The following is a 25,063-nucleotide window of genomic DNA, read 5'->3' on the forward strand; positions in this document are numbered from 1 at the left end:
TGGCATGGTCAGTTGCTAGGTGATGTTCCACTGTGAAGTCCTTACCATGTAGGGAGATGGATCACCTAAATAGTTCTTGTTCTCTCCCTGCATTTGCATGAGTCTTCTGAGAGACTATCATCTGTCTAAACTTGGAAAGGAGTACCAAACATTTATGATTTCAGTTTTCTTTTGTGGCCATACCACAGCAAATGCTTCTCTCGCAATTGCCCTCCACCTTTGCTCCATGGGAAGAATTTATCTACTGATGAACACTACAGGTTGGGCTTCGCCCGCATCATTAAGATTTAGGAGAACTGTCCCAATGCCATGCTCTGAAGCATCTATCTAAATGATTAATCCTTCACTGAGGGGGCGGGGTGTGATGCAGTGGTGAATGGCAGCTCTTGGCTGAAGCTCTGAAGGAGCTAATAAGGCTTAAGCCAATTATTTACTCCTCCGGCATGTTTTAATGATGGACCATCAGGAGTACTCAGCAGAAGGTATACTGAGCCTGGTATGCTGATTTCTGTTGAGATAGAACGCCCCTCTTCTGCACAGGCGCATTGTTGATCTCCTCACCAGATAGACTGCTGACTACATGCACTCCTGCCTGGAAGCTATCCAATGTGACTTGGCGGATGTGCTGGTGAGGGAGCACACTCTCCTTTTTACCAGGCTACGATAATCAGGTCTGCTCCATGTTTCTCTTTTCTATAAAATGGCATGGATGAGTATCTTAGCAATTGCTTTAATGGCCATGTATTATTCCTCAGCGTGGCCCGACTCAGGGAGGGTAATTACCTTGCATGGAAGGTAGTATGATTCATAATATTCACTCTATGGATAACACTATACTAATCACTCCATGAAAGGATACATGAATAATCAAAAAAATAACTGAGGATTATCTTTTGCATAAAATGTGCCTGTTTTTTATGCAGGCTATGTTGAACTCCTGAGACCAGGATATGAGGTACTGTTCTCTTTAATGTAGCAGCCATTTTGAATTAGGAATTGCTCTAAAAGTACTCTTGCCTGTTACAACCACAGTCTTGTCATGGGCTCATTTTAAGAAGGGTATAACTGATAACCCCACACACACATTTTTTTTAACAATCTGACCCAAGATCTTTTGTGAACAGGAAGAAATAATATCTTTTCTGATCTTTTCAGTTATGTATTGTTGTGAACCATTTTAGGACACTATTGTAAATTTCCCGATTCATGCCCTTATATAGGTATAAATCACTATGTCCTTATATAGGCATAAGAATCATAACAATATTCAGACATAGCTAATGCAGTCCAAATACGGCAGGGCTACTTCCACTAGTTCCGAAAATCTACAGCGACTGATAGTCTTTAATGACGTTATTATGTTCACCTTTACGTAAAACTCGGCAACTTGAAGGTAAAAATATGCCCACAGTTGCCATAGCAAACACACGGTGGTTTGGAGCAGTTAACTATATACTTGCCCGACCCGCCCCGCTACTGCAAGTGCTGAAGGAAGCCGACCCTCCAGCAGACGCACTGAGAGAGACGCTGTCTTTTCTCCTGCAGAGAAATCCAGCTCCAGTGTTTACAAGCTACCCTTGCTGGTTGTTGAGAAATCGAGTCCTGAGCCTGACCTTCTTCATTCCAAATTAAGGTACGGAGCTGATTAGACCCTAAGAGAACTCTTGGACAGATTCTTGGCAAAAGAATAATCTATTTATTCTACACCTCACTTACCTCTTCCCTCGTACTAAGATTAGGTTAGATACACCGGGGTAGGGGTATTTTAGAATCACCAGTTGAGTACTTTTGCCTCTGTTATTTATGTATGTATTTATTTATGGTATAGGAACCATACAATGCTCTTACAGTATTATTTTATTCCACTCTTTTTACTGTATGCATTATATTTTGCAACCAGCTTTATGATTGTAGCAGTTTATTTCTTATGCATGAGAAAGAAGACTGTTCAATAAATCCTTTTATTGAAAATGCCCGTCTATTGTTTCCACGACTCTGAAGATACGTTTTATCTTGGGGAAACAAAGTTGTCATGTTTATGCGGTTGTCAGAAACTATCCCTTCTTGTTTATTCAAGAAAGTTTCTAGTGACCTCTGAGCTAGCGGGCACTCACAATTAAGTCTAACATATTCGATAGGGACCTAGTAGACATAAGTTCTCTAAGATATATTATTCCAATGCGCAGAGCCTATTGGGAATATAGGAACTACACTACAGTATATTGCACCATGTAGAAGTTTAAGCATGTCAGTCATGTGTCATATTCCAAAGCCTTACTAAACAACTGGAATGTCAAAGAAGCCTCAACTGCTATAGCAATACCACAGGATATTCCTCCATCAATGTTGATGCTCTACCCAAAGTGCTGTTGGACATAAAAAGGTCAATCTTGCTCGCTTTGCCACTGGATTCAAACAAGCCGGGCTGAAGAGGGCTGTAATGCCAGAAACCGGTCCTCGGAAGCTTGTTTCCGGTCCAGGGAAGTCATGGCTTGGCAGTTCGGGCTGGACTGTTCCCATGAGGTCAAGGGTCAGACTGATTTGCATATAGCAATGTCTGAACTGGGGTGGCAGAGTGGGTTAAAGAACGGTGATGGATTAAACCCAGATCTTTTGACTGGGTGTGAGTGTTTGATTGGTTCAGATGCTCCGTCCATCACCACCCCCTTTTGTACCGCTTTTGGCCGCCATAAGTATGGCAGGGTATGCTCAGATGTGAGTCCCTTGCTCGCTTTGCCACTGGATTCAAGCAAGCCGGGCTGACGACGGCTGTAATGCCAGAAACGGGTCCTCAAAAGCTTGTTTACAGTCCAGGGAAGGCAAGGCTCGGCAGTTCGGGCTGGACTGTTCCCATGAGGCTAAGGGTCAGACTGATTTGCATATAGCCATGTCTGAACTGGGGTGGCAGAGTGGGCTAAAGAACGGTGATGGATTAAACCCAGATTTTTTGACTGGGTGTGAGTGTTTGATTGGTTCAGATGCTCCGTCCATCACCACGCCCTTTTGTACCGCTTTTGGCCGCCATAAGTATGGCAGGGTATGCTCAGACATGAGTCCCTTGCTCGCTTTGCCACTGGATTCAAGCAAGCCGGGCTGACGACGGCTGTAATGCCAGAAACCTGTCCTCGGAAGCTTGTTTTCACTCCAGGGAAGGCATGGCTTGGCAGTTCGGGCTGGACTGTTCCCATGAGGCACAGGGTCAGACTGATTTGCATATAGCCATGTCTGAACTGGGGTGGCAGAGTGGGCTAAAGAACGGTGATGGATTAAACCCAGATCTTTTGACTGGGTGTGAGTGTTTGATTGGTTCAGATGCTCCGTCCATCACCACCCCCTTTTGTACCGTAATGTACTGATGGATCAACACTTCTGACTTTTCTGTTTTGTAATGTGTTACATGAATACGGACAAATGTGGAACATTATAAGTTAAAAAAAGATAAAAAAACAATAAAGATATTTGCCTCTTGGCACAAAGCAGTTTTAATTCCAATCCACAAAAAAAGGGATAAACTTTAGCCCAGAAACTATAGGCCAATCTCCCTCCTGGACAGCACGGCCAAACTCATGGGAGGAGTTCTATTAAATAGATTGGAGGCACGAGCTCTGGCAAATAATACCATGATCCCGGTACAATATGGGTTTTGGAAAGGTAGAGGTTCCCAAGATCAGTGGTTGCACCCGAGTCTACTTATAGCGAAGTGCACCCATGCTAAGCAAGGCAATCTATACCTGGCCTTCATGTACCTTAGTGCAGCCTTTGACTGTGTATCCCATTCACATCTATGGAGGATCATGAGGGAAATGGGGGTAGACCAGGAAATAATCACCTTCATAAAACAGCTGTATGCGATAAGCAAATTTTGTGTAAGGTATTGCAAACAGGTGAGTGCGAACAAAGAAAAAACAAAGGTGGTAATGGACGGAGCATTGACAATACAAACACTCACCCCCAGTCAGCTGATCTGGGTTTCATCCATCACTGTTCTTTAGCTCACTCCGCCACCCCAGTTCAGACATGGCCATATGCAAATCAGTCTGACCCTGTGCCTCATGGGAACAGTCCAGCCCGAACTGCCAAGTAACATGTGAGTGTTTGTATTGTCAACGCCCCATCCATCACCACCTTTGGTTTTTCCTTTTTAAACAGGTGAGTGCACCATATGGTTCCCAGTCACTAGAGGCGTTCGCCAAGGGAGAGTTACCTCACCTTTTTTGTTTTCAATTTACACTAATGGGGTGGAGTCTCGACTGCTTGATTCGGCCATAGATGTTCCTAGAATAAATAAGATGCGCATTCCAATTTTATTGCATGCAGATGATGCAGTTTTAATTGTGTGCACAGGGAGGCCACTCCAGAAACTGTTGAATAATCATGTAGAATTCATGAAAAGTCTGGATCTCCATCTGGATCTCCATACAAATGAATCAAAGTAATTTGTCTTAATTATAGGGAAAAAGCAGAACCCCCCTACTTTTTTTTTCATCTCAGACCGTAAACTGGTACAGACAGACCTATTTTCCTATTTAGGGGTGACCTTTGACCATCAAGCAGCTTGGCTGAATATGGTGCCAAATCGTGGACTTAGGCTTGAAAAGAGTACGAATGCAAATAGTTCCTTTTTCAAAAAACTGGGAACATGAAATATAGCTATTGTAAGGAAGGTCTATGGGGCCAATCTAGTGCAGTAGCTGCTTAAGGTGCTGGACTATGGGGCCACGTTAATGTGAAGGGGATACAAATAATAGAGAATAACTTCTGGAAATCTATGATGAGTCTCCAATTTTAAATTACATCAGGAGCTAAATATCCCCTATATAACTGATCAGATCAAGATAGCCCCAACTCTTCTCTGGCATTCAGAATGTTCCAGAGATACTGTGGCCCTCACACAAGATATTATAACTGATTGTCTAGCCCTAGAACACACTGAGAATATTCAGTGGTTAAAGCATGTGAAAAGTACCTTACTCACTCTAGATTTTTGGAGTTTGTTTGAATCACCGGGAAAGTGTGTATTGGTTCCCAATAAAAGTGTTAAAAACCTGTATTTTAGCCTCTGCCAATGATGTGAGAATGAATGCACTCCATAATAAACCAACAATAAGGGAATACCTGGAGGACCCACTGCAGGTTGAACCTCCTATCTGGAGTTTGTTACAACCTTGCGGCACAGATATATTCTGTGTAAGATTTCTCCTTAATTATATTTTGTGTTTGTTGGTTCACCCTAATGCTATTTATTCTAGTGATGATCTTCCTTGTTGCCCATGTGATGATTTCTCACGTCAAACTGATTTCTTACGTTTTCTTCGTTTGTAAATTTTACTGTAAACATCGAAAAGATTCTTAATTCCTCTTTTATGTGAGCTTGATTTTAGACAATGTCGCACTGCCTTATATTTTTTACGAATGTTGCCTGATCCTCTAACCTGTTTCTGTGTCGCTTCCTTTTTATGTGCTTCTTTGGGAACTAGGAAAATAGTAATTTGTTGATATAAATTGTTTGGTTTTTAGAATTTTTTAACTGTGATGTATGTGTAACTTTTATGATTAATATTGTATTATTCGAATAAAGTAAATTCTTATTCTGATTCAAGCCAAAGAAAGTGACTTTTTTTGTATAGGTGTTCCTCTTAGAAATGTTCTGTTAGGGGGAGCCCATTTCTCGTGTATTGATGTACCTATAGCGTCCTGTATTCAGATTTGTAATGTTCTGATTGTACTACCTATGCATAATTTGCGGCAGGAGCATTGTATGATATAGGTGACAAAGCTGGTATTGCAGTCTATCCTTTCATGGATTTTAAAGTAAATCCCAAGCTCCAGTGAGATTCGTCAATTTTGTTGATGCCTAGTTTACAGACACTGCAATTGTGGTAGGTATGGAATGCAACAGGTGCATCCAAGAATGTGGTTATTGCTTTCCTTTGCTTTTCACTTATCCACAAATTCTTATTTGCACAATAAATGAGGCTTGCTTGTTGGCTGTTTGAACTGTTCTTAGGTTTTCATAGTTCATTTTTTCTACAGTTACATTTGATACATTGTAGTTCTCCTCTGGGAATATTTTTGATCATTTTATGAGAATGGAAGTACTCTGATCTAAAAATAGAATTTGATGCTGTACTCTTCCTTTGTCATTTAGTGTAGAATTTTTTTTATCCATGATACATAGTCAGATCCAGGAAATCAATTACCTTAGTGAAAATTGTGGCTGTAGTATGAATATTACGTATATTGTATTGACTTCTCAGGGGTACGGTTTCAAATGGATTCTTGCCCTTTCTAGATACACAGTGTATCATTGATACAGCTTCTTCAAAAGATGATGTGAGGGTATACTTTGAGAATTATTTTTACCAAAGTCAATATCTCTCATCTCCACAGTAAACACACATTTGATTGTTGAAATGACTGCATTGGTGCATTTTGAGGACGTTTTCACACCTGCTTTAAGGACATGCACACAAGTGTGAACATTCTGTGGTGCACTCTGACTTTCTTTTTAGAGTGCTCCATTTTTGGGAGTATAACATAAAAAAAAAACATGGCATCTGGAGGAGAAGACACAAAACAGCAAGATCCTCAGGAGAAGGAGGATCAGGAGAGGACCATGCCAGAATCCATAGTCCGGCAATTTATTTTCTCTTCCTAGTGGGGAGAAGAAAGCCTTAATGAAAGTAGTAATATACAGTAGTGACAGAAGTTGTTTAGCTGGGATACCAGTACAAAAATATTCCTTTGGACCATCTGGTATGAGGAAGTATTTGAACATATGGCAAAGCAGCCAATAAAATGATGCAAAAAGAAGAAGTGAGGAGGAAGAAGAGGCATCTTCTTCTGTAGCAGGACATTTTCTCTAACTTGGAGCCTCTATGCCATCTAAAATCTTTGCAACACAAAGTGATGTTAGTCTACACATTCCCACATTAGGATTTACTGCACCAACTACAAAAAAATTCTGTGAAAGACCAGAGGAGGCCAGGCTGGGCCACGTCTCTAAACTCTACGGCTGTCCACCAAGACTGAGGAGGAGCTTGTGAGCGGCAGCGGGGTGGAGTGTAGCGGGCTCATCAGAAAAAGGAAATCTTTGCCCGTAGCCGTAATTCCGCAACCCGCTACCCTCAGTAATTTCGTTAACCCCCCCTCCTGCAGCGGGAGCGGGAGTGGGAGCTTGGCCAGCGGCCAGTGGTCGGCGGACGGGCCGCATCGGGTGAAGTAAAACCCGAGGTAAGCCCGCGGGGTTCTGCCAGCAGGCGGCGGACCACGTCGAGTGAAGGGAGACATCAGCAGGAAAGCTGCAGGAAGCTGGAAAAGTTGGCAATAAAGCCCCGCAGGTCGGCGCGGCAGGGGAGGGGGCGAAGCGGAGTTGTGGAGGTGAGAAGGTGAGGAGCAGAGGAGCAGAGGAGTGGTGGACCCCCCAATGACCCCCTAATGACTTTACTGGATGGCCCTTGTGAGCTTTGCTGTGCGTTTTGTGAAGCCCAGTAATCTGAAGTATGAAGTGGCGTGAAAGTGTAGGAGGCGAGAGACTGATAGTGTGGAAAAACGAGGTGAGCCGGGCGTGTGGGGCGGCTGCGAGCTGTACGAGTTGTATGTGTTTCCATTGCCCGTCGCTCAAGCCGTGGACTCATTCCTCGCTCGCCCTTTCTGCGCTATCCGCTCTTTGCTATATCCTGCTGCGCCAGGTGACTTGCCTTATCTTGATCACCTCAGGTCTGTTGTGGATCTGTGTCAGTGGTTCTGCAGTGGTGGCTGTCTTATCATTTTTCATTAGTCCTTCATCTTCTTTTTGATCGTTGTCGGTCTGTGGATTGTGGTTTGTGGACGTCGGACCTTGGACCTTGTATCTTGGACGGTGAGTCGTGGACCCGTGGTCCTTGAACCTTGAACTTAGACTTTGGCGTCTCAGGCGTCTTTTGCCTTGACTGTTTTGGTCACTGGGAGTAACTATTGACTAATCTCAGATACAATCCGGATATAAGACTTGTACAATACTTGGGGTGGGGTGTGTGTTGGTTTTATTCCTCATCTTCAAGTGTTTACTTCGACACGAGACCCGAGAAGTCTACCACAGTCATCGTAGTCACCGTAGCCCCAGTTGCCAGACGGGGGTCGGCGAGCAGCTCTGACTGGGCTACCCCCGAATCGTCCAGGCCTCAGGTAAGGTGTCATGCGAAATAGCCGTGGGGGTCTTCGGAGGTTTCTGGGGGCTATCTGAGGAATTCTCTGTGTCGGATATAACGCCACGTAAAAACTGTCCTAAGGCACTGTTTGTCTTCATTTAGTTTCATTCAGTTATCCTCTCTCTTGGAATGAATTGCTTTCCCCTGTTAGCCTTGTCATATCTTTAGCTGGAGGAACCTTAAGTTTAAGTGGTGTTAACTTCTTTTGCCTTGGTAAAACTGCATTCACAGTCTAAAGTAAAATCTGTAAACCCTCTAGAAGCTATTAACCATAGTGATAAGAGTGACAAGAATTTGTGGAGCCCCCCAAAACCTCAAAAATGTATCCGTAGACGCAGAATTGGAGCTCATCTATCTCTTTTAAAATCATATCCATCAATAACATCAATGTTCTCTAAAAAGGGAAGATGGTTTAAGAGCGGAACAGGGCAAAACAACGAAGATCTTGGAGCTGTGGGAAAGGAGGATAATTCAATGGAGGTGATAATGGACTCCGAAAGAATAGCTGAGAATGAAGTAGATAGCCATATATCAAGATCAGAAGCACTCTTTCCTGTAATAATAATACAGAAATCTAATGGGGACGTAGGCAATGTAGCACCCACTTCTATCGTAAGTCGAGCTGTTGAGTCATATCAAGAAGGGGTGGAGAAAAATTCGGGTTTGGAGACGGAATTGGCCCTATCTAGGAAAGAGGCGGTAGATGCCACGCAGAGTAAGGGTGGTGAAAATGAGGACGTCACCCTTCTTTCTCCACTAGCAGATTTGATAACCCTTTTTGAAAAAGTACATGACAATGTAAGTGTATCTCAAAGGAGTTTACCAGACTGCTCTTCATCAATAAAAAGAAGCAAATTTTCTCCTAAAAGTGAACGTCAGAAAGTCCATAGTGAACTTAATGGGCAGGCTAAAACAGAAGACCTCACTCTTCCGGATATTGCCATTCAACTGGAAAAGAACGCAGAACGTCTGAAGCAGTTAGAAATATTGGGTGCACAATGTTTGGTTATAGATCCCCATACGAATAAGGAAATATTGTCTCCTCAAGCAGGAACTCATTTACACATGCCAATTATGTATAGCAGTACACCTACTAAATCCTCTTTGACATCAGATTTTCATGATTTATTTTTGCCTCGTGATAACCATGTAGAGAACTCCGCGTTTTCATTGCTTAAAAATGAGATTACTGGACCAGGGGGGCTAACGTATACATTTACTAAATTGGAAAACATTTTAGCTGCAATTTTGTCCCTGCTGGAGAAGAGTGCCTCTAACTCGGATCATATCCTCAAAGTCTTAACACCCATTTTGGGAGGGGTTTTAGAACTTAAACAACATGGCGAAGTATGTGTGAAGTGTTCCTCCCCTATATCTAATAATCCTTGTCAAATTAATGGCAGTATTTATGAAGCTGCTAATGGCCTAGGGTTAGAGGAACCGAACAAACAGTTGGTGGACGTTGGATGTTTGCTGTCTGGAAGAAATTCAACTCCAAGCCCATCCCAAATTATTGTTAATGACTCTACAAAGGTCCCCACTGAGGGGAAAAATGTAAATGAAAAAGTCTCTCCCGTGATAGATACAGTGCGTGTTTTCCCAATCTTTAATATGAGCAAGTGCAAAAAACCCAAACCTCAGGAATCACCTGAAATAATTAATATTCTGGAAGCCTCTGGGGGGGGGGACATTTATTAGTAAGCGAGGGAAGTGTTAAAACCCAGTGTAGGAGGAAAAGGAAGGGGAAACAGTGTAATTTTTAGAAATTATTTAAAAGCTTTAAGCATTTTTGGTTTGGATTTAGTAGGGGCAGCAGTTTTAAACAAAATAACTTTAAAGCAATTAATTAAAAAAAAACATATATGCAATCTCGCGAGAAAGAGATCTGAAAATATGCAGAGGGAATGGCAGATTGGACTCTTTAGCGGAGAGCTCACTTATTAAAAATCCTCAGCCGTATGTTCTTTGGAACCTGAAACATGGAGTACTTAGAGTGATTCTACTCCTCAGATTGAATTTGCTGCCGTTGAGGATAGTAACAGGAGCTTTGGAGGGTATCCCCAAAAATGAAAGACTCTGTGATGTATGCAATGGTGGCATCCAAGATTTTAATCATGTTTTGTTTGTGTGCCCTGTACTTAGTTCAATACGTAGAAAATTTCTAAGGCATGTTTTTTTACAATATAATATTTCAACAGCAGAACAGGCACGCAACTTTCTTCTGCACCCCCCGTCAGAACAGATATGTTTTAAGATTTTCTGCTTTTTTAAAGAATTTTTAAATGTATATTAGAAGTCATAAGTAGGGCATCTATGCACTAGCACTTTATCTTAATGCACTTGCACCTTCAGTAGCACCTTACAAAATCATCTGTTGTTAACACTGTTTTCTGTCCTCGACACAAGAAATGTTTTAATTGTAACTGTATATTGGATGAACCATACATAATTTCCTAACTATATGCTGCTAAAATGTAATTTTATACTAGATTAGATTGTTTTATTAAATTAGGGAGTTAGCCAATAGTGTCCCTTTCCGATAATGATTAGAAGAATTCAGTCCTCTTGAGTGACGTATTCCATGATTAACAGAGATTAGTCCGTTTAGGGAGAAGGTAATTTTAGGAAAATTGGTTCTTTTTTTTTAATTTTTTTTAAAGTATTTATTTGTAACTAATGTTAAAGATTTATTAGAACATTTATCATGTACTGTGTGTAATGTAGGATAAATTCAGGGTGTAATCTTTTGGGCTTTTAATACTGTTTTTTATGAATTAATGCTTTATTGTAATGTTATGTGGAAGTCTTTGGAATTCCAAATCATAATAAACTGAACTGAACTGAAAAAAATTCTCTCTGTTGGATATTTCCGCCACCTCCTCCTAAGCGATGATGGCCTGGCCAGACCTTGTGCATATCCTAGCTGTAGGTTCCCAACCGCCACTGTACACTGTTTTTAGACTTCCACAGCACTAGGTTGACTAAAAAGGTCTGGCCTCCAGCCAAGCCTTGTACCCAAGCCTAACACCACTATAAAACTTCCTTCACGGTGCATAGTGGGGGGCTGACCAAAGTGCCTTGCCTCTAACCATGGTCTGTACTCAATCACACTATGGTTGCCTAAGTTCCTGCCGTGCACAGCCTTTGACTTTGCCGATCAGGAGATTAGTTGCATGGCCTGGACTCAGGCCATGCCTTGCACCCACTCCACCATGGGTACCTAAATCACTGTTGCACATTGCCTTTGGCTGCATGCAAAAGGGGGTTGGCCACAGTGCCTGGTTTCTGGGCAGGTCCTGCACCCAACTCTGTTATAGGTGTCAACCACCCTGTGGATGCTCAGCCCCCTGCGATACATGACTTTCAGCCATGCGCATCTGAGTTTTGCCCTCAAGCCCTGGCCCCCTGCTAGGTCCAGCATGGGCTCCTAACTTCTCGCTGCACTCAGCCTTCACCTTTACCAGCAGGGGGGTTACATTTTTGCAAACAATAAAAGGGAGTTACAGGGGGAATACAGGGGAGGCCCCCCCCACTCAAACAAATTACAATAATACGGGGCCTCACCTAAATTGCACCTGTCTTGACTAACACAAAGGATCTTGTAGTAATACTTTTTTCCTTGTCCTCCTAGTGTGTTAATTTACACTACTCTGATTAGTCATGGTGCCCTTTCAATACTTAAAAAAGTCATAACAGGTCTATTCTAACTAGTTGAAAAAAATGTAGTGTGTGAAGAGAGATTACCTCACTGTAGCTGCACCCGAGGGGGTTACTGGCTATGATTGCCAGTCTACCTACTTCTCATCATTGGCCACTCTCTCTTTGTTGTGTGTAAGAACGAATAAATGAAAAGAACTTGTGTGCTCCCTTTACAACCAAAAACTCATATAGTGAAGAAATAGTAGACACAATGAATGTGCTCACTGTACAAAACATGTACGTGCTCAATGAACCCCAGTGAAAACCAAACAAAATCATTTTTAGAATTCTCACTCATTAAAACCGGGTACTGCTTACTGGCCATCCAATTTTATTCCTAGCTGTAAGCATTCCCAATTAAAAATGGTTACCAATATACCATGATTTTAGCCAACATGTTTCGTTGCTAAGTATTAACGCAACTTTGTCAGGGCTTTGGGGGTTCTATACTCTTATACTTCACTCTCAATTGTTCCCAAAACCTGTGATGACATTAAAAACAGAACCAACATTAGATCACCAGAAATAATTTTTCATAGATCATCTATCGAACCACAATCACTCAAGAAACCAAAAAGCTTGGTGAATATTATTTATATTCAACATACCTGATGGTTGCAGAGTCACAGCATACCTACAACCATCGCACATTTATGGACCCCGTGTCAAAAGATCACGTGTTCTCTGAGTGGCCTCTCAGTTTCGAGCACCCTACAGAAGGTAAAAATGTGAGAGGTAAAGCATCTCCAGTCCCAGCCGTTATCCATAAATCATGTAATCGGCATCTCACTTTAAAAAAACTCCCATATCGCCTGTTATGTGCTCCCATACTCAGGTGTAACAGCGTATAGAGCCCAGGACCCCGAGGGTCTCTTCTAAAACTCCATTAGTTCTCCCCCGACAACATCAGCCAGTGCGCTATGTACAACCTGCAACCTTATCTCATGCATAAAAGCGACACGCTGTAGTTCTTACCGGTGCCGAGTCCCTCCGGCGCGTATAGAGCTCCGACAATGGGATCATACCGCCGCTCGGTTAAAATACCGTTCTGACCCCGCCTACCAGTTCCGGTGCATCAAGTGCGCCTGCGTGTTCACGTTGTTATCCGTGGCGGCCATCTTAAATCAGGATGTGTTTATAACCAAAAATTTGAAAAGAATAAAAAGTTTCCACAAATATTGATAAACCCATAATTACCACACTGTTCCTGCACCTCAAAAGAAATTTTCCAGAAACAATGCACCTGCTTTTTACTACTTCTATCCATGGCGGCCATTTTAAATCAGGGTGCGTTTTAAAATTCAAAATCTGACAAAAGAATAGTGTTTGCCACACTATTCTTACAGTTCAACAAAAGCGAGGCGATTTGGTCCTGTACATCGACCCATTCATATGAAATGCTCATCCCTTACCAGGTAATAATCGATTTTAACTGCGGGACACCCATTTCAACACATAATGTGTGCCGGCATAAGTGCTATATTAACCGATGTCTCATCATCTCATGACAAAAAGGATCACTTCATCTCACATGCAAGATGATCCGATTGTTCACAGTTTAAGTAGCAGCAAAGAAAAATAGAAGGATATATGCTGTGCCTTATTTGTAATAAATCGTAAGCGTTCCCTGAAAGTGTTCTATGAAGTATCTCGGGGGAGTGGATCACCCATAAAAATTAAACCGGGGGCATTTCAGAAAATATCATGGCAACAGAGTTTCAGATTGTGGCTCTCTCATCGTTTCTCATCTTATTCTTATACCAGGGCACAGGATTCTCACCGCTTGCTAACCTTATTCCATTCAATTACATCGTTAAGCCCCTCCTGATCTGCTTGTTCTGAGAAAATCCATTTGGCCTCTTTTCTTGCCAGGATCGCTTCCAGGTTATGTGTGTCACCAATCACCTTCTCCAAAACAGTCCCTCTCAAGTCCCTCGGGTCATGCCCCTCTTCACTAAAGTGTTGCACTAAGCGTATTGTCAGTTTTCTCGCTTTAATTGTACTCAGATGTTCTTGTATATGCATTTTAACCTTTCTAGAGGTTAATCCAATGTAGTGCAGGCCGCAACTACAAGTTAACTTGTAGATCACGTGTTGTCGTGTATTTCTATAGGTTCTGAATCGATCCCCCTATTCCTGACCCTATTCTGGTTAAACTACCTAGCTAGTTAACTAACAGTCAGCCCATGAGGCAAGAAATTCCCCATGATGCAGATACCGTTATCTGACGCAGTCACACTACGGCACAGGAACGTGTTATCTGATTAGGTCATAACGCTTGAGATCTAATTAGACAAGCGATATTCCTCCAGCCCCTGATAAGGCATACGACGTTCTCATAACAAATCAAACCTATGACAACCTGGATAATCCGTGCGGCCATTGTTTTGATTTCACAGAGAACTTTAGTAAAGAATGTGCTAACGAGCAAGTCGTATGACATCTTTATTGACGTACCTATGTCCATCCTTACGTCAATCCCGGCACCTTTAAGGTATAAATATTGCCGATCTTGCCCTATGCAAAACACACGCGTGGTGACAAGACGGAGCAGCCATACTTGCCAAAGCCGAGAGCAGAAGCAGACCCCGCAGGCAGCAGCCCCGCCTTCCTGACGCGCTGAGAGACGCGCTGCTATCTCAAGCCGAGAGACCCAGCACCGGCGCTTCCGGGTAGCCCTCGCAGGCAGCCTGGAATATCGAGAGCAGAGAAAGAGATACCATTCCTCATTCATCCTAAATTCCAGGTACAGAACTGAATAACCCCTCCTAGAGAATTCTTTAGTTATTCACTTGGCAAAAACAAACTTAACTTAAACTGTAACTTTCTATTCCCGCCCACGCATTAGACTTAGGTCAGGTACACGGGGTAGGTGTATTTAGAAACACCAGTTGAGTACGTTTAGTCAAATGTATATGTGTATGTAAATATATTTTAATCATTTTAAACATCATATGGCTCAGAAACCATATCAATGTTTTTACAGTATTATTTTATACTATTGCTTCTAATGTATGCACTTTACTTAACTATAAGTATTGCAATAATATCGATCCATTTCTCTTGTACGAGAAAAGAGACTGATCAATAAATAACATCTTTTATTGAACACGCCCGTCTCTTCCTTTTCTCTACATTCTGATGAGACTAAGAATGCACGTACTGACTGAGTAAAACAATTGCCTTGTGCTCACACGACTCTTGAGATTGACTCTTGATTAGGGGAGAGCAAAGTTGTCATGTTCTATGGTTGTCAGAAACTAAATCCCTTCTTGTCTAATCAGGGGAGTTAATCCTTCCTTGAACATTCGAGAAAGTTTCTAGCGAACTCTGAGCTTAGCTGGCAAACCCAAAAATTAAGTCTAGTATCGACAGTAGTAGACCTAGTTAACGTCTGGCCTAGGTCTTTACTGCTGTAGGTACTATTCCAATGCGCAGAGCCTATTGGGAAAATAGGAACTACACTACATGGCGCCCAACGCGTTTGGAAAGGGCGATAAAACTAACGTAAGACATTTAGAGTAACTCAGTCGTGCTTTCTCACTCAGACCCCTTTTCCCAAATACTCCAAAGACGTCTGGAGTGGGTGAAAGGTTATAAAATCCTCCAAAACCTCGCAGGAGGGAACTCCTATGTATGGTTCTTGGTATAGTCAACGTTGAAGGATAAAACAGTTCCAAAATATTGTGCACCTAATCTCTGTTTCCATAAAGAAACCTGATCTGCAAATAAACATAATACCATCCTGTCTGTAAAATGGGAGACAGTGATGGAGAAAGAGAAGCAGTTAGATTAGCGGCTGAAATAGCAGCAGCTGATAATGCTGCACTAGATGCGGACGCGGATATAATACTCATTCCGGTCGCCAAAAGGAGATCTATAACCTTAAAACTTATAGAAAATGGACTGACACCTAGAGGTGGCACAGTCATATTCGTAATCGAGGCACACGAATATCGGCAGACAGAGGTATACTATACATGGATACATTTTCCAGCAGCAAATGCTGTAACAAAGTACTTCCACTATTACAAAACAGAGGTTCCTCCAGAAACGTACACTCCTTTCGAGGAGGTGGAAGTACCACTCAAATTCCAAGAGCATTTGCTCTTATTTGATGGCGCCCTAAAACATAATAATCACATTACAAGGCTCGGTCCTTTAGGAAGACCAGGAGCAACGTGGCCGGTCCTAGCCGGATACACACCACATCCAGACATCGACGAGATGCCTGCACCAGAGCTATTAATACAGCTAAAACAACTACTAAAAATTCACAGACAATTAGTTCAGTATGTAATGCGGACTTCTACAATTCAGCCAGCGATTAAACTACCACAGCTGACCTCTCACCAGGGGAACACAAATAAAATTACACCACAGAACATCCAATCCTGCCTAGGTAAGGTTCCAGCTAAACGGGAACAGATACCATTCTGGTTGGCACAGAAAATCACCCAAATAGAGGCGGTGTTTCCTGACACCACCCCGCTAGAAAAACACAGGATTCTGACTATATGTCTCCCAATGGGAATCGCACCACACATTGAGGACTGTGACACTTGGGGTACAGTCTTTGCTTCCATCTATACAAAAACGCACGGTGTTCCATCCATTTCGGTAATACCAGATGTGCTAAAACAAATTCAAGATGAATACGGTCCAGAACCTGCTTTAACTCTTGGTATGAAATTACTGAAAGACTTCAAGCAGGTCTCGGCTATATTACTAGCCAACATAAAAGGTGAAGCAGCAAACGTGGCGATCCGCCAGAGGTTAAAAGAGACAGATATAGCAGACCAACCAGCTGAAATTGCCAGAATCATAGAAAAATCCTATGAAGAACTAGGCAGAGATAGTCTAGGTGGAATACCAGTAAAACCGCAACTGACTACTAGTCCAGAAAAAATATTTTTTAATAATAATAATTCACCAAAAAAGAACTGGGATGGAAACAAACAATCCAATCCCAAAGAAAAGAAATTCCAGTCCAGAGGAAGGTCTCCTAGGCGAAGAGAGAAATCTCCAAACCCGAGACAAAGGTCACCTCAGAGTGAACCCTCTGGGAATAGATATAACCTTAGAAATAGGGATAATATTAAAAAACCTGATAGATATCAAGACATTGATACACGTCCCTCTCAATCTTTTCAGAATTCCTCGCAGAAATCGGAAAGAAGAGGACGATCAGAAGAGCACGCCAAGTCCAAAGACAAGGAACCTGCTCAACTGAAAAAGAAATCACAATTTCCAAAAAAGAAGGTAGCCAGTATCAAGGTAGTTAACAATGCCGAGAATACTGAGGACACAATTGAAAAACGGAGAGTGGGCTCAGACAATGCTAGACAGCGCAGCAGAGGTGAGCATAGCTCGCAAAGTCCTTATGAATCATCTGGAGACAGTGGACACGAATGAATACCTTCAAGTGGAAACTGCAGATACCAGAGTTAGCAAGCCCCACAAAATATACGAGATAACATTACGTATAGAGGGAGATAAGACTAGGAAAATAAGGGGACTATTTTGGGATAACCTATCCAAAGGCTATGACATCCTTCTAGCTGAAAAAGACTGGCCACCGGAGTTTGTCAGGGAGTGCCCTCATGGCGAAGAAGTAATTATGCCTGCCTTCTCGAACCAAATCCCGATTCATAAAAAATACACACTTGCTAGAAAGTGGGCAGTGGCCTTAGCACCTGCTTTATATAAAAATCATGTAGGATGGGATGAGGATTCTCCTCCTCACAAAGTCCAGTTAAAATCACAACCAACTGCACAAAGGCAGTACCCAATTAAGCAAGAAGCTAAAAAACAAGTAAATGAAATACTAGATCAGCTAGAATACCAGGGGGTGATTGAAACTTGCACCTCACAAATGAACAATCCTTTGTTTCCGGTCTCCAAACCAGACAATTCGTACCGTCTAGTTTTGGATTACCGACACCTTAACACATGTTGCAAAACTTTTGCAGTACAAAACTCACACAGTGCTGCACTAATGAATAACATAGTGCGCAAAAAATACAAAACAACCTTGGACATCTCCAACGGATTCTTTTGTCAAAACATAGCACCAGAGAGCAGATATTTAACTGCATTCTCAGTAAATGGCACTCAAAAACAATTCTGTCGGTTAGCCCAGGGGTACAAGAATAGCCCGGGGGTATTCTCAGCGAGAGTAACAGAATTACTACAACAATATGATGATGAAGCATTATCTTATGTCGATGACATTTACTTAACAGATGATGACTTGGAAACTCACTTGAAAAGAGTGAACACCATAATACTTGGTTTCGCTGCAGAGGGTTACAAATTCAACTTCAAAAAGTCCAGAATTGCCCATCTGACGGTCCTATTCTTAGGATATGAGTTATCAAGTGAAGGCAAAAGCCTGGCAGACAATTTCCTAGAGAAATGTGCCGTAATCCAAGCTCCTAAAACACTAAAAAACCTACAGTCAATTCTAGGCTTCCTAAATTTCGGAAGAACATATATTGCAAATTACGCAGAAAGGGTCAAACCCCTTTATGATCTAATTAAACCAGACTTTAAAAGATCCAGTTGGACTCAAACACACACAGAAATTTTGAGATCCTTACAAACAGACATGCTAATTAAAACAAAATTAGAAACCCGTGATAATACACGCAACCTTGTGATCCGAGTCATCCCAGGGAAATGCGGATACACATACCTGACCTCTAATGAGGGAGAAAAGGTACCAATTGCATTCAAATCACACTTGTACACTAAGGCTGAAATGAAATTTAGCCCAACGGAAAAAATTCTTACAGCAACACAGACAGCTATAGCAAAAGAACGAGCCCTGGCACAAGGTAAACGAATAATAATCGTGACACCAATACCAGCCTTAGAGGCGGTAACAAAGGCAAGCATTCCAAATGCTAAAGCACTCCATCCGAGATGGATACAATGGGCTAATTCTCTTGCTGCAACAGACGTGGTGTACGAATTTGATCCTTACTTAAAAACACAAGAATTTCTACAATATGAATTTGAATGTCCTCTGCCAACCGAAATTCTGCCTCTAGACCAATACGGCTGTATAATATATACAGACGGATCAGCACAGCCCGCAGTAGGGGGTAAACAAGCTTACAGTGCTGCGTGCGCGATTGTTAAAGGTCGTTGGCACGAAGGGAAATTTAAACCAACCCTCACTAAAACACAATCTCTAGGAGATTGCACAGCTCAGCGAGCTGAACTACTAGCATTCAAGATGGCGCTTGAAAATACCGATCGAGAATTCCCCACACTTATAGTGTGCGATTCGTATTATTGCGTTCAGTCTTATAATGAATACTTGCAGATCTGGCTTCAGAACGGTTTCAAGGATGCGAAAGGTGGCACAATCAAGCATAAAATGCTCTGGGAACAAGTAGCTCTTTTACAAAAAGAACTACCAAAGACTCACGTGATACATACACTGAGTCATCAACGTGATGGCGTTCACGTTGCAGGGAATTCATTGGCTGATGAGGCCGCGAAAGCAGCTGTGCAAACGGCTTCCGTAGCAGCCGTCACCCGGTCAAAAACAAAAATAGACAGCGAAATATTACAAGCTGTCAGCGCTTCAGAAAAGGATTCGATAGAACCACTCCCTAAAGGCTTTCCAGTAAAATACTCATACATAACTGATGAAAACAATGTTCCTTTTGCTCGTATCCCTGGAGTGGGGGATAGGGCAATTCCAAACATGGAACACAGATTAGGACTAATAATAGCGGCACACGAAGGGCTTGCTTCTATCCATGCTGGCGTCTCAGCCACAGTATCATTATTAAAACAGAGATACTGGTGGCCACAAATGAGAAGACAAACAAGGAACTATGTTCTAGCATGTGAAATATGTCAAAAAATGAAAGTATCAACTGTGAGACGTCCAGCACAGACGCCCCTTCTAATCTCGGATAAACCATTAGCATGTGTTTATCTAGACCACTGCGGTCCCTTACAAAGGGATGGTAACTATAAATATATCTTGGTCGCAGTGGACTCATGCACGAGATTCATATGGATGTGGCCCCAGCGAACGGCTGACGCCAGAACTGTTATAAAAGATTTGCGGGTCTTTATCGGCACATACGCAATTGGCATTCTGCATTCGGACAATGGTCCTGCTTTTAGCTCTCGGGCTTATAAGGAGGCCATGGTCAGCATGGGCGTGCAATTGCGGTACTCTTGTCCATTTCACCCTGAGGGGAACGGAATTGTTGAAAGAAAAAACCGTGACATAAAGCAATCTATAACGGCAAAGGTATTAGGTTCGGGAGCTGGGTGGGTCAAACATCTAATAAGTGTCCAACGTAGTCTAAATAACTTGCCAAGAAATTCTCTGAAGGGATTCAGTCCGTACGAATTATTATTCGGAACTAGGATGTTGATCTCTGACCTTGATAGTCAGACTTCAGTGGTAATAGAAAAAACCTTTGATGTCAAAGACCGTTTGGCTATTTTGCAGGACTTAAACAAAACAAGAAAAGACCTGAGCAACATACAGTTGAAACAACAGCCAACGACCACTGAAGATTCACCACCTGTCCCAGCAAGACCTGTCTGGATTCCAAAAGTCGGGGATCTAGTCAGGGAGAAAATCGCGGTAAAGAAGGAATTTGGGCCTTCTTACAGAAAAGCAGTTCCTGTCTTGTCTGTCAACGGGACAAGATCAGTTGTACTACCGCCACTTGCTGGAAAAAAGGAGAACCGAGTTGTATCCATCGACCTGGTAAAACCACAACATGTGGCCGATAACAAACAGTAGGCCAAGTGGACTCCCAATAAGTAGCAGAACACCAAGGTTTGCTACCAGTACAGAGGTCCTAACAAAGAGGCTCATCACATTCGAAACGCCTACAGAAGAACAACAAGGACTATGCAACAATGCAATAGAACTAAGACCTCTGAAAACCCAAATAAAGACATTTAGCAGAGAGACACCAATCTACAATGAAGTTCCAAGTGAAAATGCAAGAAACAAAAATCCTGAACCAATTGGAACAATTGATAGAACTGCATCTGGTTACTTCATCAACTTCGATGATTCCTCTGAAGGCTTCAGCGAACAAAAGACACAGCCATCATCAAAATCCTTTAAAGACAAAGCAAAGGAACTTTTGAAACAACTAAAAGAAACATATCTGATTTCTCCATGGATTGAATTTTGGGTGGGTTTTGGTGCATTTATCCTCATACTTTGGCTCATCATGGTATTTACTTTGGGACGCTTCATTGAGGGAAAATATGCTAAAATGGACACAGCAAGTCAGAACATCAACTTGGTCCTCAAACCACAGACATCTTCACACATCGAGAAAAGAGAACTTTCTTCAGAACTTTCTTCAGCCAACTTCACAGCAATTCCGATACCTGGTGGGGTAGCCTGGGACAATACTGACTATGAAATTTATGGTCCGGTCGAGATCCTGAAATATCCACACCAAATCAAGATCTCCTTGAGTGATTTTGCAAAACCAAACTCATTTGCTGATGATTGGGACTTTGAAAGTATCAACAATATGATGTCTGACTTAGTAATGTCTGCTAAATTTACAAAACATGATTATTTGTAAGGTTCTACAAATTATGATAGTATGTATTGCTATAACCATTATGGTAACCATTTCTTGCATAAATCTGCACAACCTAGAAATGTTTTAAATTATAATCAATGGGAACATTGTGCTACACCTCCAAAAGGGAGCTCTAGAACCGTTTATGACAAATATTCATATTTTTCAGGTTTTAACATAACTAATGCTGAAACATTTTATTACAAATTGTCAAACCAGACAGGGATGAAAACCATGATAACCAACACAAAATTGATATATTCAGATTCTTTCTTTGAAAAAATGAATACTTTTGGATTTGATTATTGGGACAAAAATGTTGATTTGAAAAGTGTTTGGGGTACAAAAGAATGGCAAGTACAGGGTTTAGAAGCTTTGTTTAGAGCCTGCATGATCCCAGAACAAATGATATTTTTAAATGACACTGTTCAACAAACCACCTGTCTTGGCTTAGCAAAAATCAAAGATTTAAATAACCTGTCTATTCCGAAGCCAACAATGTTTAGCAATAGCTCTGAAACAGATGAAGAAATAGACATAAACCATATACTTAACCAAAACAGAACACATCCTGATTGGAAACAATGGTTGATCTGGCCCACAGATACAAATAACTGTCAAGATAGATTCCTGAATAAAACACAGGGTTTCAAAATGACCAGGCCAGACCCTAGATATCCTCAAAGACATCACCCAGGGATAATAACAACCTACAGTGTGGGCAAATTATGCCTTCAATGGCTACAAACTTCCACACTGCCTGAAATTAAGCAACACCTAACTTTACTTACTGATGGTGCTGACTTGCGTGATTTCATACTGGGACCACGCAAACAGCGTCATAAGCGTTTCATAGCAGCCTCTGTATATGCAGCATACAATGAGGCCTGGAAGGTTACTCAAATTGAGACAGCAGAAAGAATACGGGAAATTGACCGTATTAATTTGGAAAAATCACTTTCTGTAGTGGACAATGGGTTAATGACTCTGTCCTCCAGAATTTTTTCATTGGACAGCATTGTGTCTTCAGCAATCGATATATTATCGCAAGACTTACTATTATTACAACATGGTCAGTCACAATTGCGTTCTATTGTACAGCTTGGCTGGACGTTACAAAATCTGCGTTCAGGCTACGTGCCTTGGCGTTTAATCAACACTACGTCACTATTCACTATTGTGCCACCGAACTCTGGCTAACCACTGCAGTCAACACAATGCTTCCAATGACATCTAAGCCCACATTCTCACACCATCCCCCTGCTCCATGGTACTCGGAACAACTTAAAAGTCTCCGCTCACATTGTAAGACCTTGGAACGTAAATGGAGACAAGGCTATTCTCCTTCACGCAAAGCCATATATAAAGAAGCCTTGAAAAAGTACCACAGCTGTTGTAAAACTGCGAAAGCAGACTACACAAGAAAAACTGTGACTGATGCACAAAACTGCCCAAAGGTGCTATTCTCTGTTGTCAAAAAATTGACTGGTGCTAACTCCACCCCTCCTCCTCCGGCACTTGATGCCATCCAGTGTCAGGCCTTAGCGGATTACTTTATAAACAAAGTTGATCTTATCTATGACAATTTTACTACACTTCCAGGTACTGTGTATACTACCCCTGATTTAGTCCAGGAATTGGAAAACACCGACACTGATGCAGTAATCACTACTTGGCAGCCCTTAGATGCCATTTCCTTCCTCTCCTGCTTAAACAGTGTGCGATCGGGCTCCCCACAGGACGTTCTCCCAGCCAAAATACTAAAACAATTAGACCCCCTCACTTACCCCACCATCATTAAATTACTTAACGCTTCTCTGAGCGAGGCCCATGTCCCACAACCTTGGAAACACGCCATGGTTGTACCATTACTGAAAAAACTGGGCACAGACCCTTCAAATCCTGCTAATTTTCGCCCTATATCTTTACTGCCAATCTTCTCAAAGATACTGGAGAGACACATAAATTCTCAGCTCTCTAAATTGGTTGACAACACTGGTTTCCTCCATCCTTCTCAGTCGGGCTTTCGGCCTAGGCACTCAACTGAGACAGCCCTCCTGGGGGTAACGGAGAGTCTTAGGCACGGTGTCGATCAGGGAAACACCATGGCGCTCATCCTGCTGGATTTGAGCGCAGCCTTCGACACCGTGTCACACTCCATCCTCATCGACTCTCTGAAATCTCTAGGGGTGGCAGGCCAGGCCTTGGCCTGGCTGGCGTCCTTCCTCAATGACCGAAGCTTCCAAGTGTTTTCTTCCAAAGCAGCCTCCGCCATCTGCCCTTCCACCCGCGGAGTCCCCCAGGGCTCAATTCTTAGCCCTTTATTATTTAACATTTACGTTAAACCCCTGGCAACCATAGTCGAACAAGCTGGGCTAACTCTGTTTTCCTACGCAGACGATACCCAGATCGTCTTCTCCTTATCAGGAAGAGACGTAAACAACATCTCCGCACTCAAGTCGGGCCTCACTCTTGTGGCCGACTGGATGCGGAGAAACTGTCTCAAACTGAATGGGGAGAAGACCGAGGTGGTCATTCTGGGACAGAACAAACATCTATGGGGTCCCAGCCATTGGCCCATCGAACTGGGGAATGCGCCTACACCGTCGACCGCAGTTCGTAACCTGGGTGTCATTATTGACGACAGGCTAACGATGAGACAACAGGCTACTAAGGTTTCAGCCATTTGTTTTTCAACTCTGCGGTGGCTTCACAAGATTCTGTGGATGCTCCCTCTCTCCACTCGCAGAACCGTAGTCCAGGCACTTGTAACATCTCGCCTGGACTATGGCAACATTCTCTATTTGGGAGCAGATAAAGCCACTATACATGTGCTGCAGGTGGTGCAAAATGCTGCTGCGCGCCTGCTTAAGAACGTCCCCAGACGTACCTCAGCCACCACTGCCTTGCGCGACCTCCACTGGTTGAGTATCCCGGAACGCGTTAAATTCAAGGCACTCTGCTACATGTTCAAGGCTAAGCAGGGCAGCGCCCCAGCATATGTTCAGGGGCTGGTAAAACCCTACAGACCCCTGCGCTTACTAAGGTCATCGGACATTGGTAACTTCACAGTACCAAGATGGAAGCTGACAAAAATGGGAGGCCGCTCCTTTTCAACTCTGGGTCCTAAATACTGGAACTCCCTCCCATTGGCATTAAAATCTGAGACCAACTTATTCCGCTTCCGTAAGGCTCTGAAGACCTTGCTTTTTACTAAGCGTGACCAATAGTCGGCTGAGGCCTCAAGTCAAGGTAACATTTCCTCTTTCTTCTACAGTCTTTCCCTGGCGCCGGGAAACCCACTGTGGGTAGCTGTGAGCGATACAAGCTTAAATAAATAAAATAAATTCCAAATCTTTAACCTTACTGATAGACAAATCGGTATGGCGCAGAAGGGTGCTGATTATACAATCTTGAGCATTGAAAAACTAGAAAGATTACCAATGACAATGTCAGAACAACCTGTCAGTGAATGGATAATCCACGGAATCATAAATATTCCAATCTCAACCTTCAGGTTTCAATACTGCCAAAAATATATACAGGCTGGCATGTACGAGAAATTGGGAAAAGGGTACCTTA

Source organism: Lissotriton helveticus, chromosome 6, assembly GCF_964261635.1.
Source record: "Lissotriton helveticus chromosome 6, aLisHel1.1, whole genome shotgun sequence".
Taxonomy (NCBI): domain Eukaryota; kingdom Metazoa; phylum Chordata; class Amphibia; order Caudata; family Salamandridae; genus Lissotriton; species Lissotriton helveticus.